Below are 16,699 nucleotides of genomic sequence, written 5' to 3'. Positions count from 1 at the left end.
AGGTTATAGCATTCATCTTGCTGCGAATTGATATTAAATCAGTCTTTCCGTTATACCCAATACCTGCCCAAAGCATAATGCTACCTCCACCCATTTGACGCCGTATTTGTGACAATTTTTTTTTTCTTACATCATGATAGTAAAAATTGAATCCATCTGGGCCATCTAAATTAAATCTTTTTTTATCTGTAAATATAACTTTCCTCCACTTCTTGTTCCACCGTATATGTTCTTTTGCAAAATATAATCGATGCTCCTTGTGAATCTGCTTTAGAGCTGGTCTTCGTTTTAATTTCATCCGCTTTATGTGCGCGGATTGTTGTAGTACACGTCTGACATTCCGAGGATTAGTTTTTACGCCAACTTTTTCTGCAATTTCACGTGACGTGAGAAGCGAATTTGACGCGGCACGTAAAATTGCACGTTTTTCACGAGTACTAATCGCGGAAGGTCTCCCACTGCTTTTTTTTGTTCCATAATTATTTACATCTTTCAGTAAATTATAAATGACTTTCCGACTTCTACTGAGAACTTTTGCAATTTTAGAAATAGTAAAGTTTTCTTTCTTTAATTTCAAAACTGTTTGAATCTCTTCACTATTTAGCTGTTTTCCACGTCCCATTGTTTGAATCGAAATTTGTAAGGTTTCTAATGAAATTCTTCTACTTTTCACTACGTCTACACCACTCAGAATACACAGAAATACTAAGGAATGGAAACAAAATGCTTGGTGTGCTATCATTTCGCCGACCGGATTTCACAATCATTGTTGATAAATACAAGAGGAATAGCGAAGATACAGTTTCAAGCTCATATACCTTATTACTACAAGGTACTGTTTATATGCCATTCGTCAAACTTGGGAAATTCGGACTCTATCTATGAGAAATTAATGATAGCACACATGTGCTATCTTTTTGTCCAAGGGTGTACTAATACGTAATAACGTATTTACGTTATATACTAATACGTAATAACGTATAACGTTATATACTAATACGTAATAACGTATAACGTTATATACTATTACGTACTAACGTGTAACGTTATATACTATTACGTAATGACATATAACGTTATATACTAATACGTAATAACGTATAACGTTATATACTATTACGTACTAACGTGTAACGTTATATACTATTACGTACTAACGTGTAACGTTATATACTAATACGTAATAACGTATTTACGTTATATACTAATACGTAATAACGTATAACGTTATATACAAATACGTAATAACGTATAACGTTATATACTCTTACGTAATGACGTATAACGTTATATACCGTTACGTACTAACGTATAACGTTATATAATAATACGTAATAACGTATAACGTTATATGCAATTCGAACTAACGTATAACGTTATATACTATTACGTAATAACGTATAACGTTATATAGTATTACGTAATAACGTATAACATTATATACTATTACGTACTAACGTGTAACGTTATATACTATTACGTACTAACGTATAACGTTATATGCTAATACGTAATAACGTTATATACTAATACGTAATAACGTATAACGTTATATACTAATACGTAATAACGTATAACGTTATATACTAATACGTAATAACGTATAACGTTATATACTATTACGTACTAACGTATAACGTTATATACTAATACGTAATAACGTATAACGTTATATACTAATACGTAATAACGTATAACGTTATATACTATTACGTACTAACGTGTAACGTTATATACTATTACGTACTAACGTGTAACGTTATATACTAATACGTAATAACGTATTTACGTTATATACTAATACGTAATAACGTATAACGTTATATACTAATACGTAATAACGTATAACGTTATATACTATTACGTACTAACGTGTAACGTTATATACTATTACGTAATGACATATAACGTTATATACTAATACGTAATAACGTATAACGTAATATACTATTACGTACTAACGTGTAACGTTATATACTATTACGTACTAACGTGTAACGTTATATACTAATACGTAATAACGTATTTACGTTATATACTAATACGTAATAACGTATAACGTTATATACTAATACGTAATAACGTATAACGTTATATACTATTACGTACTAACGTGTAACGTTATATACTACTACGTAATGACATATAACGTTATATACTAATACGTAATAACGTATAACGTTATATAGTATTACGTAATAACGTATAACATTATATACTATTACGTACTAACGTGTAACGTTATATACTATTACGTACTAACGTATAACGTTATATGCTAATACGTAATAACGTTATATACTAATACGTAATGACATATAACGTTATATACTAATACGTAATAACGTATAACGTTATATACTATTACGTACTAACGTGTAACGTTATATACTATTACGTACTAACGTGTAACGTTATATACTAATACGTAATAACGTATTTACGTTATATACTAATACGTAATAACGTATAACGTTATATACTAATACGTAATAACGTATAACGTTATATACTATTACGTACTAACGTGTAACGTTATATACTATTACGTACTAACGTATAACGTTATATGCTAATACGTAATAACGTTATATACTAATACGTAATAACGTATAACGTTATATACTAATACGTAATAACGTATAACGTTATATACTAATACGTAATAACGTATAACGTTATATACTATTACGTACTAACGTATAACGTTATATACTAATACGTAATAACGTATAACGTTATATACTAATACGTAATAACGTATAACGTTATATGTTAATACGTACTAACGTATAACGTTATATACTATTACGTAATGACGTATAACGTTATATACTAATACGTAATAACGTATAACGTTATATAGTATTACGTAATAACGTATAACATTATATACTATTACGTACTAACGTGTAACGTTATATACTATTACGTACTAACATATAACGTTATATGCTAATACGTAATAACGTTATATACTAATACGTAATAACGTATAACGTTATATACCATTACGTACTAACGTATAATGTTATATACTAATACGTAATAACGTATAACGTTATATGTTAATACGTGATGACGTATAACGTTATATACTATTACGTACTAACGTGTAACGTTATATGTTAATACGTACTAACGTACAACGTTATATACTGTTACGTACTAACGTATAACGTTATATAGCATTACGAAATGACGTATAACGTCATATACCATTACGTACTAACGTATAACGTTATATACTATTACGTACTAACGTATAACGTTATATACTAATACGTAATAACGTATAACGTTTTATGTTAATACGTAATGACGTATAACGTTATATACCATTACGTACTAACGTATAACGTTATATACTATTACGTACTAACGTGTAACCTCACATACTATTACGTACTAACGCATAACGTTATATAGTATTACGTAATAACGTATAACGTTATATACTAATACGTAATAACGTATAACGTTATATACAAATACGTAATAACGTATAACGTTATATACTCTTACGTAATGACGTATAACGTTATATACCGTTACGTACTAACGTATAACGTTATATAATAATACGTAATAACGTATAACGTTATATGCAATTCGAACTAACGTATAACGTTATATACTATTACGTAATAACGTATAACGTTATATAGTATTACGTAATAACGTATAACATTATATACTATTACGTACTAACGTGTAACGTTATATACTATTACGTACTAACGTATAACGTTATATGCTAATACGTAATAACGTTATATACTAATACGTAATAACGTATAACGTTATATACTAATACGTAATAACGTATAACGCTATATACTAATACGTAATAACGTATAACGTTATATACTATTACGTACTAACGTATAACGTTATATACTAATACGTAATAACGTATAACGTTATATACTAATACGTAATAACGTATAACGTTATATACTATTACGTACTAACGTGTAACGTTATATACTATTACGTACTAACGTGTAACGTTATATACTAATACGTAATAACGTATTTACGTTATATACTAATACGTAATAACGTATAACGTTATATACTAATACGTAATAACGTATAACGTTATATACTATTACGTACTAACGTGTAACGTTATATACTATTACGTAATGACATATAACGTTATATACTAATACGTAATAACGTATAACGTTATATACTATTACGTACTAACGTGTAACGTTATATACTATTACGTACTAACGTGTAACGTTATATACTAATACGTAATAACGTATTTACGTTATATACTAATACGTAATAACGTATAACGTTATATACTAATACGTAATAACGTATAACGTTATATACTATTGCGTACTAACGTGTAACGTTATATACTATTACGTAATGACATATAACGTTATATACTAATACGTAATAACGTATAACGTTATATAGTATTACGTAATAACGTATAACATTATACACTATTACGTACTAACGTGTAACGTTATATACTATTTCGTACTAACGTATAACGTTATATGCTAATACGTAATAACGTTATATACTAATACGTAATAACGTATAACGTTATATACTAATACGTAATAACGTATAACGTTATATACTAATACGTAATAACGTATAACGTTATATACTATTACGTACTAACGTGTAACGTTATATACTATTACGCAATGACGTATAAAGTTATATACTAATACGTAGTAACGTATAACGTTATATAGTATTACGTAATAACGTATAACATTATATACTATTACGTACTAACGTGTAACGTTATATACTATTACGTACTAACGTATAACGTTATATGCTAATACGTAATAACGCTATATACTAATACGTAATAACGTATAACGTTATATACTAATACGTAATAACGTATAACGTTATATACAAATACGTAATAACGTATAACGTTATATACTCTTACGTAATGACGTATAACGTTATATACTATTACGTACTAACATATAACGTTATATACTAATACGTAATAACGTATAACGTTATATGTTAATACGTAATGACGTATAACGTTATATACCATTACGTAATGACGTATAACGTTATATACCATTACGTACTAACGTATAACGTTATATACTAATACGTAATAACGTATAACGTTATATACTATTACGTACTAACCTATAACGTTATATACTAATACGTAATAACGTATAACGTTATATACTATTACGTACTAACGTGTAACGTTATATACTATTACGTACTAACGTGTAACGTTATATACTAATACGTAATAACGTATTTACGTTATATACTAATACGTAATAACGTATAACGTTATATACTAATACGTAATAACGTATAACGTTATATACTAATACGTAACAACGTATAACGTTATATACAAATACGTAATAACGTATAACGTTATATACTCTTACGTAATGACGTATAACGTTATATACTATTACGTACTAACGTATAACGTTATATACCATTACGTACTAACGTATAACGTTATATAATAATACGTAATCACGTATAACGATATATGCTATTACGAACTAACGTGTAACGTTATATACTATTACGTAATGACGTATAACGTTATATACTATTACGTACTAACGTATAACGTCGTATACTATTACGTACTAACGTATAACGTCATATACTATTACGTACTAACGTATAACGTTATATACTATTACGTAATGACGTATAACGTTATATACGATTACGTAATGACGTGTAACGTTATATACTAATACGTAATAACGTGTAACGTTATATACTAATACGTAATAACGTATAACGTTATATACTAATACGTAATGACGTATAACGTTATATACGATTACGTAATGACGTGTAACGTTATATACTAATACGTAATAACGTGTAACGTTATATACCATTACGTACTAACGTATAACGTTATATACTATTACGTACTAACGTATAACGTTATATAGCATTACGAAATGACGTATAACGTTATATACCATTACGTACTAACGTATAACGTTATATACTATTACGTACTAACGTATAACGTTATATACTAATACGTAATAACGTATAACGTTATATACTAATACGTAATAACGTATAACGTTATATACTATTACGTACTAACGTGTAACGTTATATACTATTACGTAATGACATATAACGTTATATACTAATACGTAATAACGTATAACGTTATATAGTATTACGTAATAACGTATAACATTATATACTATTACGTACTAACGTGTAACGTTATATACTATTTCGTACTAACGTATAACGTTATATGCTAATACGTAATAACGTTATATACTAATACGTAATAACGTATAACGTTATATACTAATACGTAATAACGTATAACGTTATATACTAATACGTAATAACGTATAACGTTATATACTATTACGTACTAACGTGTAACGTTATATACTATTACGCAATGACGTATAACGTTATATACTAATACGTAGTAACGTATAACGTTATATAGTATTACGTAATAACGTATAACATTATATACTATTACGTACTAACGTGTAACGTTATATACTATTACGTACTAACGTATAACGTTATATGCTAATACGTAATAACGCTATATACTAATACGTAATAACGTATAACGTTATATACTAATACGTAATAACGTATAACGTTATATACAAATACGTAATAACGTATAACGTTATATACTCTTACGTAATGACGTATAACGTTATATACTATTACGTACTAACATATAACGTTATATACTAATACGTAATAACGTATAACGTTATATACTAATACGTAATAACGTATAACGTTATATACAAATACGTAATAACGTATAACGTTATATACTCTTACGTAATGACGTATAACGTTATATACTATTACGTACTAACATATAACGTTATATACTATTACGTACTAACATATAACGTTATATACTAATACGTAATAACGTATAACGTTATATGTTAATACGTAATGACGTATAACGTTATATACCATTACGTAATGACGTATAACGTTATATACCATTACGTACTAACGTATAACGTTATATACTAATACGTAATAACGTATAACGTTATATACTATTACGTACTAACCTATAACGTTATATACTAATACGTAATAACGTATAACGTTATATACTATTACGTACTAACGTGTAACGTTATATACTAATACGTAATAACGTATTTACGTTATATACTAATACGTAATAACGTATAACGTTATATACTAATACGTAATAACGTATAACGTTATATACTAATACGTAACAACGTATAACGTTATATACAAATACGTAATAACGTATAACGTTATATACTCTTACGTAATGACGTATAACGTTATATACTATTACGTACTAACGTATAACGTTATATACCATTACGTACAAACGTATAACGTTATATAATAATACGTAATCACGTATAACGATATATGCTATTACGAACTAACGTGTAACGTTATATACTATTACGTAATGACGTATAACGTTATATACTATTACGTACTAACGTATAACGTCGTATACTATTACGTACTAACGTATAACGTCATATACTATTACGTACTAACGTATAACGTTATATACTATTACGTAATGACGTATAACGTTATATACGATTACGTAATGACGTGTAACGTTATATACTAATACGTAATAACGTGTAACGTTATATACTAATACGTAATAACGTATAACGTTATATACTAATACGTAATGACGTATAACGTTATATACTATTACGTAATGACGTATAACGTTATATACTAATACGTAATGACGTATAACGTTATATACTATTACGTACTAACGTATAACGTTATATACCATTACGTACTAACGTATAACGTTATATACTAATACGTAATAACGTATAACGTTATATGTTAATACGTGATGACGTATAACGTTATATACTATTACGTACTAACGTGGAACGTTATATGTTAATACGTACTAACGTATAACGTTATATACTATTACGTACTAACGTATAACGTTATATAGCATTACGAAATGACGTATAACGTTATATACCATTACGTACTAACGTATAACGTTATATACTATTACGTACTAACGTATAACGTTATATACTAATACGTAATAACGTATAACGTTATATGTTAATACGTAATGACGTATAACGTTATATACCATTACGTACTAACGTATAACGTTATATAATAATACGTAATAACGTATAACGTTATATGCTATTACGAACTAACGTATAACGTTATATACTATTACGTAATGACGTATAACGTTATATACTATTACGTACTGACGTATAACGTCATATACTATTACGTACTAACGTATAACGTCATATACTATTACGTACTAACGTATAACGTTATATACTATTACGTACTAACGTATAACGTTATATAGCATTACGAAATGACGTATAACGTTATATACCATTACGTACTAACGTATAACGTTATATACTATTACGTACTAACGTATAACGTTATATACTAATACGTAATAACGTATAACGTTATATGTTAATACGTAATGACGTATAACGTTATATACCATTACGTACTAACGTATAACGTTATATAATAATACGTAATAACGTATAACGTTATATGCTATTACGAACTAACGTATAACGTTATATACTATTACGTAATGACGTATAACGTTAAATACTATTACGTACTGACGTATAACGTCATATACTATTACGTACTAACGTATAACGTCATATACTATTACGTACTAACGTACAACGTTATATACTATTACGAAATGACGTATAACGTTATATACTAATACGTAATAACGTATAACGTTATATACTATTACGTAATAACGTATAACGTTATATGTTAATACGTACTAACGTATAACGTTATATAGTATTACGTAATAACGTATAACGTTATATAGTATTACGTAATAACGTATAACGTTATATAGTATTACGTAATAACGTATAACGTTATATACTATTACGTACTAACGTATAACGTTATATACTAATACGTAATAACGTATAACGTTATATACTATTACGTAATGACGTATAACGTTATATACTATTACGTACTAACGTATAACGTTATATACTAATACGTAATAACGTATGACGTTATATACTATTACCTACTAACGTGTAACGTTATATACTAATACGTAATAACGTATTTGCGTTATATACTAATACGTAATAACGTATAACGTTATATACTAATACGTACTAACGTATAACGTTATATACTAATACGTAATAACGTATACCGTTATATGTTAATACGTACTAACGTATAACGTTATATACTATTACGTAATAACGTATAACGTTATATGTTAATACGTACTAACGTATAACGTTATATACTATTACGTAATAACGTATAACGTTCTATACTATTACGTACTAACGTATAACGTTATATACTATTACTTAATAACGTATAACGTTATATAATAATACGTAATAACGTATAACGTTATATGCTATTACGAACTAACGTATAACGTTATATACTATTACGTAATGACGTATAACGTTATATACTATTACGTAATGACGTATAACGTTATATACTAATACGTAATAACGTATAACGTTATATAGTATTACGTAATAACGTATAACATTATATACTATTACGTACTAACGTGTAACGTTATATACTATTACGTACTAACATATAACGTTATATGCTAATACGTAATAACGTTATATACTAATACGTACTAACGTATAACGTTATATACCATTACGTACTAACGTATAATGTTATATACTAATACGTAATAACGTATAACGTTATATGTTAATACGTGATGACGTATAACGTTATATACTATTACGTACTAACGTGTAACGTTATATGTTAATACGTACTAACGTATAACGTTATATACTGTTACATACTAACGTATAACGTTATATAGCATTACGAAATGACGTATAACGTCATATACCATTACGTACTAACGTATAACGTTATATACTATTACGTACTAACGTATAACGTTATATACTAATACGTAATAACGTATAACGTTATATGTTAATACGTAATGACGTATAACGTTATATACCATTACGTACTAACGTATAACGTTATATACTATTACGTACTAACGTGTAACCTCACATACTATTACGTACTAACGCATAACGTTATATAGTATTACGTAATAACGTATAACGTTATATACTAATACGTAATAACGTATAACGTTATATACAAATACGTAATAACGTATAACGTTATATACTCTTACGTAATGACGTATAACGTTATATACCGTTACGTACTAACGTATAACGTTATATAATAATACGTAATAACGTATAACGTTATATGCAATTCGAACTAACGTATAACGTTATATACTATTACGTAATAACGTATAACGTTATATAGTATTACGTAATAACGTATAACATTATATACTATTACGTACTAACGTGTAACGTTATATACTATTACGTACTAACGTATAACGTTATATGCTAATACGTAATAACGTTATATACTAATACGTAATAACGTATAACGTTATATACTAATACGTAATAACGTATAACGTTATATACTATTACGTACTAACGTGTAACGTTATATACTATTACGTAATGACATATAACGTTATATACTAATACGTAATAACGTATAACGTTATATACTATTACGTACTAACGTGTAACGTTATATACTATTACGTACTAACGTGTAACGTTATATACTAATACGTAATAACGTATTTACGTTATATACTAATACGTAATAACGTATAACGTTATATACTAATACGTAATAACGTATAACGTTATATACTATTACGTACTAACGTGTAACGTTATATACTATTACGTACTAACGTATAACGTTATATGCTAATACGTAATAACGTTATATACTAATACGTAATAACGTATAACGTTATATACTAATACGTAATAACGTATAACGTTATATACTAATACGTAATAACGTATAACGTTATATACTATTACGTACTAACGTATAACGTTATATACTAATACGTAATAACGTATAACGTTATATACTAATACGTAATAACGTATAACGTTATATGTTAATACGTACTAACGTATAACGTTATATACTATTACGTAATAACGTATAACGTTATATGTTAATACGTACTAACGTATAACGTTATATACTATTACGTAATAACGTATAACGTTCTATACTATTACGTACTAACGTATAACGTTATATACTATTACTTAATAACGTATAACGTTATATAATAATACGTAATAACGTATAACGTTATATGCTATTACGAACTAACGTATAACGTTATATACTATTACGTAATGACGTATAACGTTATATACTATTACGTAATGACGTATAACGTTATATACTAATACGTAATAACGTATAACGTTATATAGTATTACGTAATAACGTATAACATTATATACTATTACGTACTAACGTGTAACGTTATACACTATTACGTACTAACATATAACGTTATATGCTAATACGTAATAACGTTATATACTAATACGTACTAACGTATAACGTTATATACCATTACGTACTAACGTATAATGTTATATACTAATACGTAATAACGTATAACGTTATATGTTAATACGTGATGACGTATAACGTTATATACTATTACGTACTAACGTGTAACGTTATATGTTAATACGTACTAACGTATAACGTTATATACTGTTACGTACTAACGTATAACGTTATATAGCATTACGAAATGACGTATAACGTCATATACCATTACGTACTAACGTATAACGTTATATACTATTACGTACTAACGTATAACGTTATATACTAATACGTAATAACGTATAACGTTATATGTTAATACGTAATGACGTATAACGTTATATACCATTACGTACTAACGTATAACGTTATATACTATTACGTACTAACGTGTAACCTCACATACTATTACGTACTAACGCATAACGTTATATAGTATTACGTAATAACGTATAACGTTATATACTAATACGTAATAACGTATAACGTTATATACAAATACGTAATAACGTATAACGTTATATACTCTTACGTAATGACGTATAACGTTATATACCGTTACGTACTAACGTATAACGTTATATAATAATACGTAATAACGTATAACGTTATATGCAATTCGAACTAACGTATAACGTTATTTACTATTACGTAATAACGTATAACGTTATATAGTATTACGTAATAACGTATAACATTATATACTATTACGTACTAACGTGTAACGTTATATACTATTACGTACTAACGTATAACGTTATATGCTAATACGTAATAACGTTATATACTAATACGTAATAACGTATAACGTCATATACTAATACGTAATAACGTATAACGTTATATACTAATACGTAATAACGTATAACGTTATATACTATTACGTACTAACGTATAACGTTATATACTAATACGTAATAACGTATAACGTTATATACTAATACGTAATAACGTATAACGTTATATACTATTACGTACTAACGTGTAACGTTATATACTATTACGTACTAACGTGTAACGTTATATACTAATACGTAATAACGTATTTACGTTATATACTAATACGTAATAACGTATAACGTTATATACTAATACGTAATAACGTATAACGTTATATACTATTACGTACTAACGTGTAACGTTATATACTATTACGTAATGACATATAACGTTATATACTAATACGTAATAACGTATAACGTTATATACTATTACGTACTAACGTGTAACGTTATATACTATTACGTACTAACGTGTAACGTTATATACTAATACGTAATAACGTATTTACGTTATATACTAATACGTAATAACGTATAACATTATATACTAATACGTAATAACGTATAACGTTATATACTATTACGTACTAACGTGTAACGTTATATACTATTACGTAATGACATATAACGTTATATACTAATACGTAATAACGTATAACGTTATATAGTATTACGTAATAACGTATAACATTATATACTATTACGTACTAACGTGTAACGTTATATACTATTACGTACTAACGTATAACGTTATATACTAATACGTAATAACGTATAAAGTTATATGTTAATACGTAATGACGTATAACGTTATATACCATTACGTACTAACGTATAACGTTATATAATAATACGTAATAACGTATAACGTTATATGCTATTACGAACTAACGTATAACGTTATATACTATTACGTAATGACGTATAACGTTATATACTATTACGTACTGACGTATAACGTCATATACTACTACGTACTAACGTATAACGTCATATACTATTACGTACTAACGTATAACGTTATATACTATTACGTACTAACGTATAACGTTATATAGCATTACGAAATGACGTATAACGTTATATACCATTACGTACTAACGTATAACGTTATATACTAATACGTAATGACGTATAACGTTATATACTAATACGTAATAACGTATAACGTTATATGTTAATACGTAATGACGTATAACGTTATATACCATTACGTACTAACGTATAACGTTATATAATAATACGTAATAACGTATAACGTTATATGCTATTACGAACTAACGTATAACGTTATATACTATTACGTAATGACGTATAACGTTATATACTGTTACGTACTGACGTATAACGTCATATACTATTACGTACTAACGTATAACGTCATATACTATTACGTACTAACGTATAAAGTTATATACTATTACGAAATGACGTATAACGTTATATACGATTACGTAATGACGTGTAACGTTATATACTAATACGTAATAACGTGTAACGTTATATACTAATACGTAATAACGTATAACGTTATATAGTATTACGTAATAACGTATAACGTTATATACTATTACGTAATAACGTATAACGTTATATAGTATTACGTAATAACGTATAACGTTATGTACTATTACGTACTAACGTATAACGTTATATACTAATACGTAATAACGTATAACGTTATATACTATTACGTAATGACGTATAACGTTATATACTATTACGTACTAACGTATAACGTTATATACTAATACGTAATAACGTATGACGTTATATACTATTACGTACTAACGTATAACGTCGTATACTATTACGTACTAACGTATAACGTCATATACTATTACGTACTAACGTATAACGTTATATACTATTACGTAATGACGTATAACGTTATATACTAATACGTAATAACGTATAACGTTATATAGTATTACGTAATAACGTATAACATTATATACTATTACGTACTAACGTGTAACGTTATATAATATTAAGTACTAACATATAACGTTATATGCTAATACGTAATAACGTTATAAACTAATACGTACTAACGTATAACGTTATATACCATTACGTACTAACGTATAATGTTATATACTAATACGTAATAACGTATAACGTTATATGTTAATACGTGATGACGTATAACGTTATATACTATTACGTACTAAGGTGTAACGTTATATGTTAATACGTACTAACGTATAACGTTATATACTATTACGTACTAACGTATAACGTTATATAGCATTACGAAATGACGTATAACGTAATATACCATTACGTACTAACGTATAACGTTATATACTATTACGTACTAACGTATAACGTTATATACTAATACGTAATAACGTATAACGTTATATGTTAATACGTAATGACGTATAACGTTATATACCATTACGTACTAACGTATAACGTTATATACTATTACGTACTAACGTGTAACCTCACATACTATTACGTACTAACGCATAACGTTATATAGCATTACGTAATAACGTATAACGTTATATACTAATACGTAATAACGTATAACGTTATATACAAATACGTAATAACGTATAACGTTATATACTCTTACGTAATGACGTATAACGTTATATACCGTTACGTACTAACGTATAACGTTATATAATAATACGTAATAACGTATAACGTTATATGCAATTCGAACTAACGTATAACGTTATATACTATTACGTAATAACGTATAACGTTATATAGTATTACGTAATAACGTATAACATTATATACTATTACGTACTAACGTGTAACGTTATATACTATTACGTACTAACGTATAACGTTATATGCTAATACGTAATAACGTTATATACTAATACGTAATAACGTATAACGTTATATACTAATACGTAATAACGTATAACGTTATATACTAATACGTAATAACGTATAACGTTATATACTATTACGTACTAACGTATAACGTTATATACTAATACGTAATAACGTATAACGTTATATACTAATACGTAATAACGTATAACGTTATATACTATTACGTACTAACGTGTAACGTTATATACTATTACGTACTAACGTGTAACGTTATATACTAATACTTAATAACGTATTTACGTTATATACTAATACGTAATAACGTATAACGTTATATACTAATACGTAATAACGTATAACGTTATATACTATTACGTACTAACGTGTAACGTTATATACTATTACGTAATGACATATAACGTTATATACTAATACGTAATAACGTATAACGTTATATACTATTACGTACTAACGTGTAACGTTAGATACTATTACGTACTAACGTGTAACGTTATATACTAATACGTAATAACGTATTTACGTTATATACTAATACGTAATAACGTATAACGTTATATACTAATACGTAATAACGTATAACGTTATATACTATTACGTACTAACGTGTAACGTTATATACTATTACGTAATGACATATAACGTTATATACTAATACGTAATAACGTATAACGTTATATAGTATTACGTAATAACGTATAACATTATATACTATTACGTACTAACGTGTAACGTTATATACTATTACGTACTAACGTATAACGTTATATGCTAATACGTAATAACGTTATATACTAATACGTAATAACGTATAACGTTATATACTAATACGTAATAACGTATAACGTTATATACTAATACGTAATAACGTATAACGTTATATACTAATACGTAATAACGTATAACGTTATATACTATTACGTACTAACGTGTAACGTTATATACTATTACGCAATGACGTATAACGTTATATACTAATACGTAATAACGTATAACGTTATATAGTATTACGTAATAACGTATAACATTATATACTATTACGTACTAACGTGTAACGTTATATACTATTACGTACTAACGTATAACGTTATATGCTAATACGTAATAACGTTATATACTAATACGTAATAACGTATAACGTTATATACTAATACGTAATAACGTATAACGTTATATACTAATACGTAATAACGTATAACGTTATATACTATTACGTACTAACGTATAACGTTATATACTAATACGTAATAACGTATAACGTTATATACTAATACGTAATAACGTATAACGTTATATACTATTACGTACTAACGTGTAACGTTATATACTATTACGTACTAACGTGTAACGTTATATACTAATACTTAATAACGTATTTACGTTATATACTAATACGTAATAACGTATAACGTTATATACTAATACGTAATAACGTATAACGTTATATACTATTACGTACTAACGTGTAACGTTATATACTATTACGTAATGACATATAACGTTATATACTAATACGTAATAACGTATAACGTTATATACTATTACGTACT

The sequence above is a fragment of the Bombus pascuorum genome, chromosome 6 (genome assembly GCF_905332965.1).
Source record: "Bombus pascuorum chromosome 6, iyBomPasc1.1, whole genome shotgun sequence".
NCBI lineage: Eukaryota > Metazoa > Arthropoda > Insecta > Hymenoptera > Apidae > Bombus > Bombus pascuorum.
Note: the sequence above shows the minus strand (reverse complement) of the source record.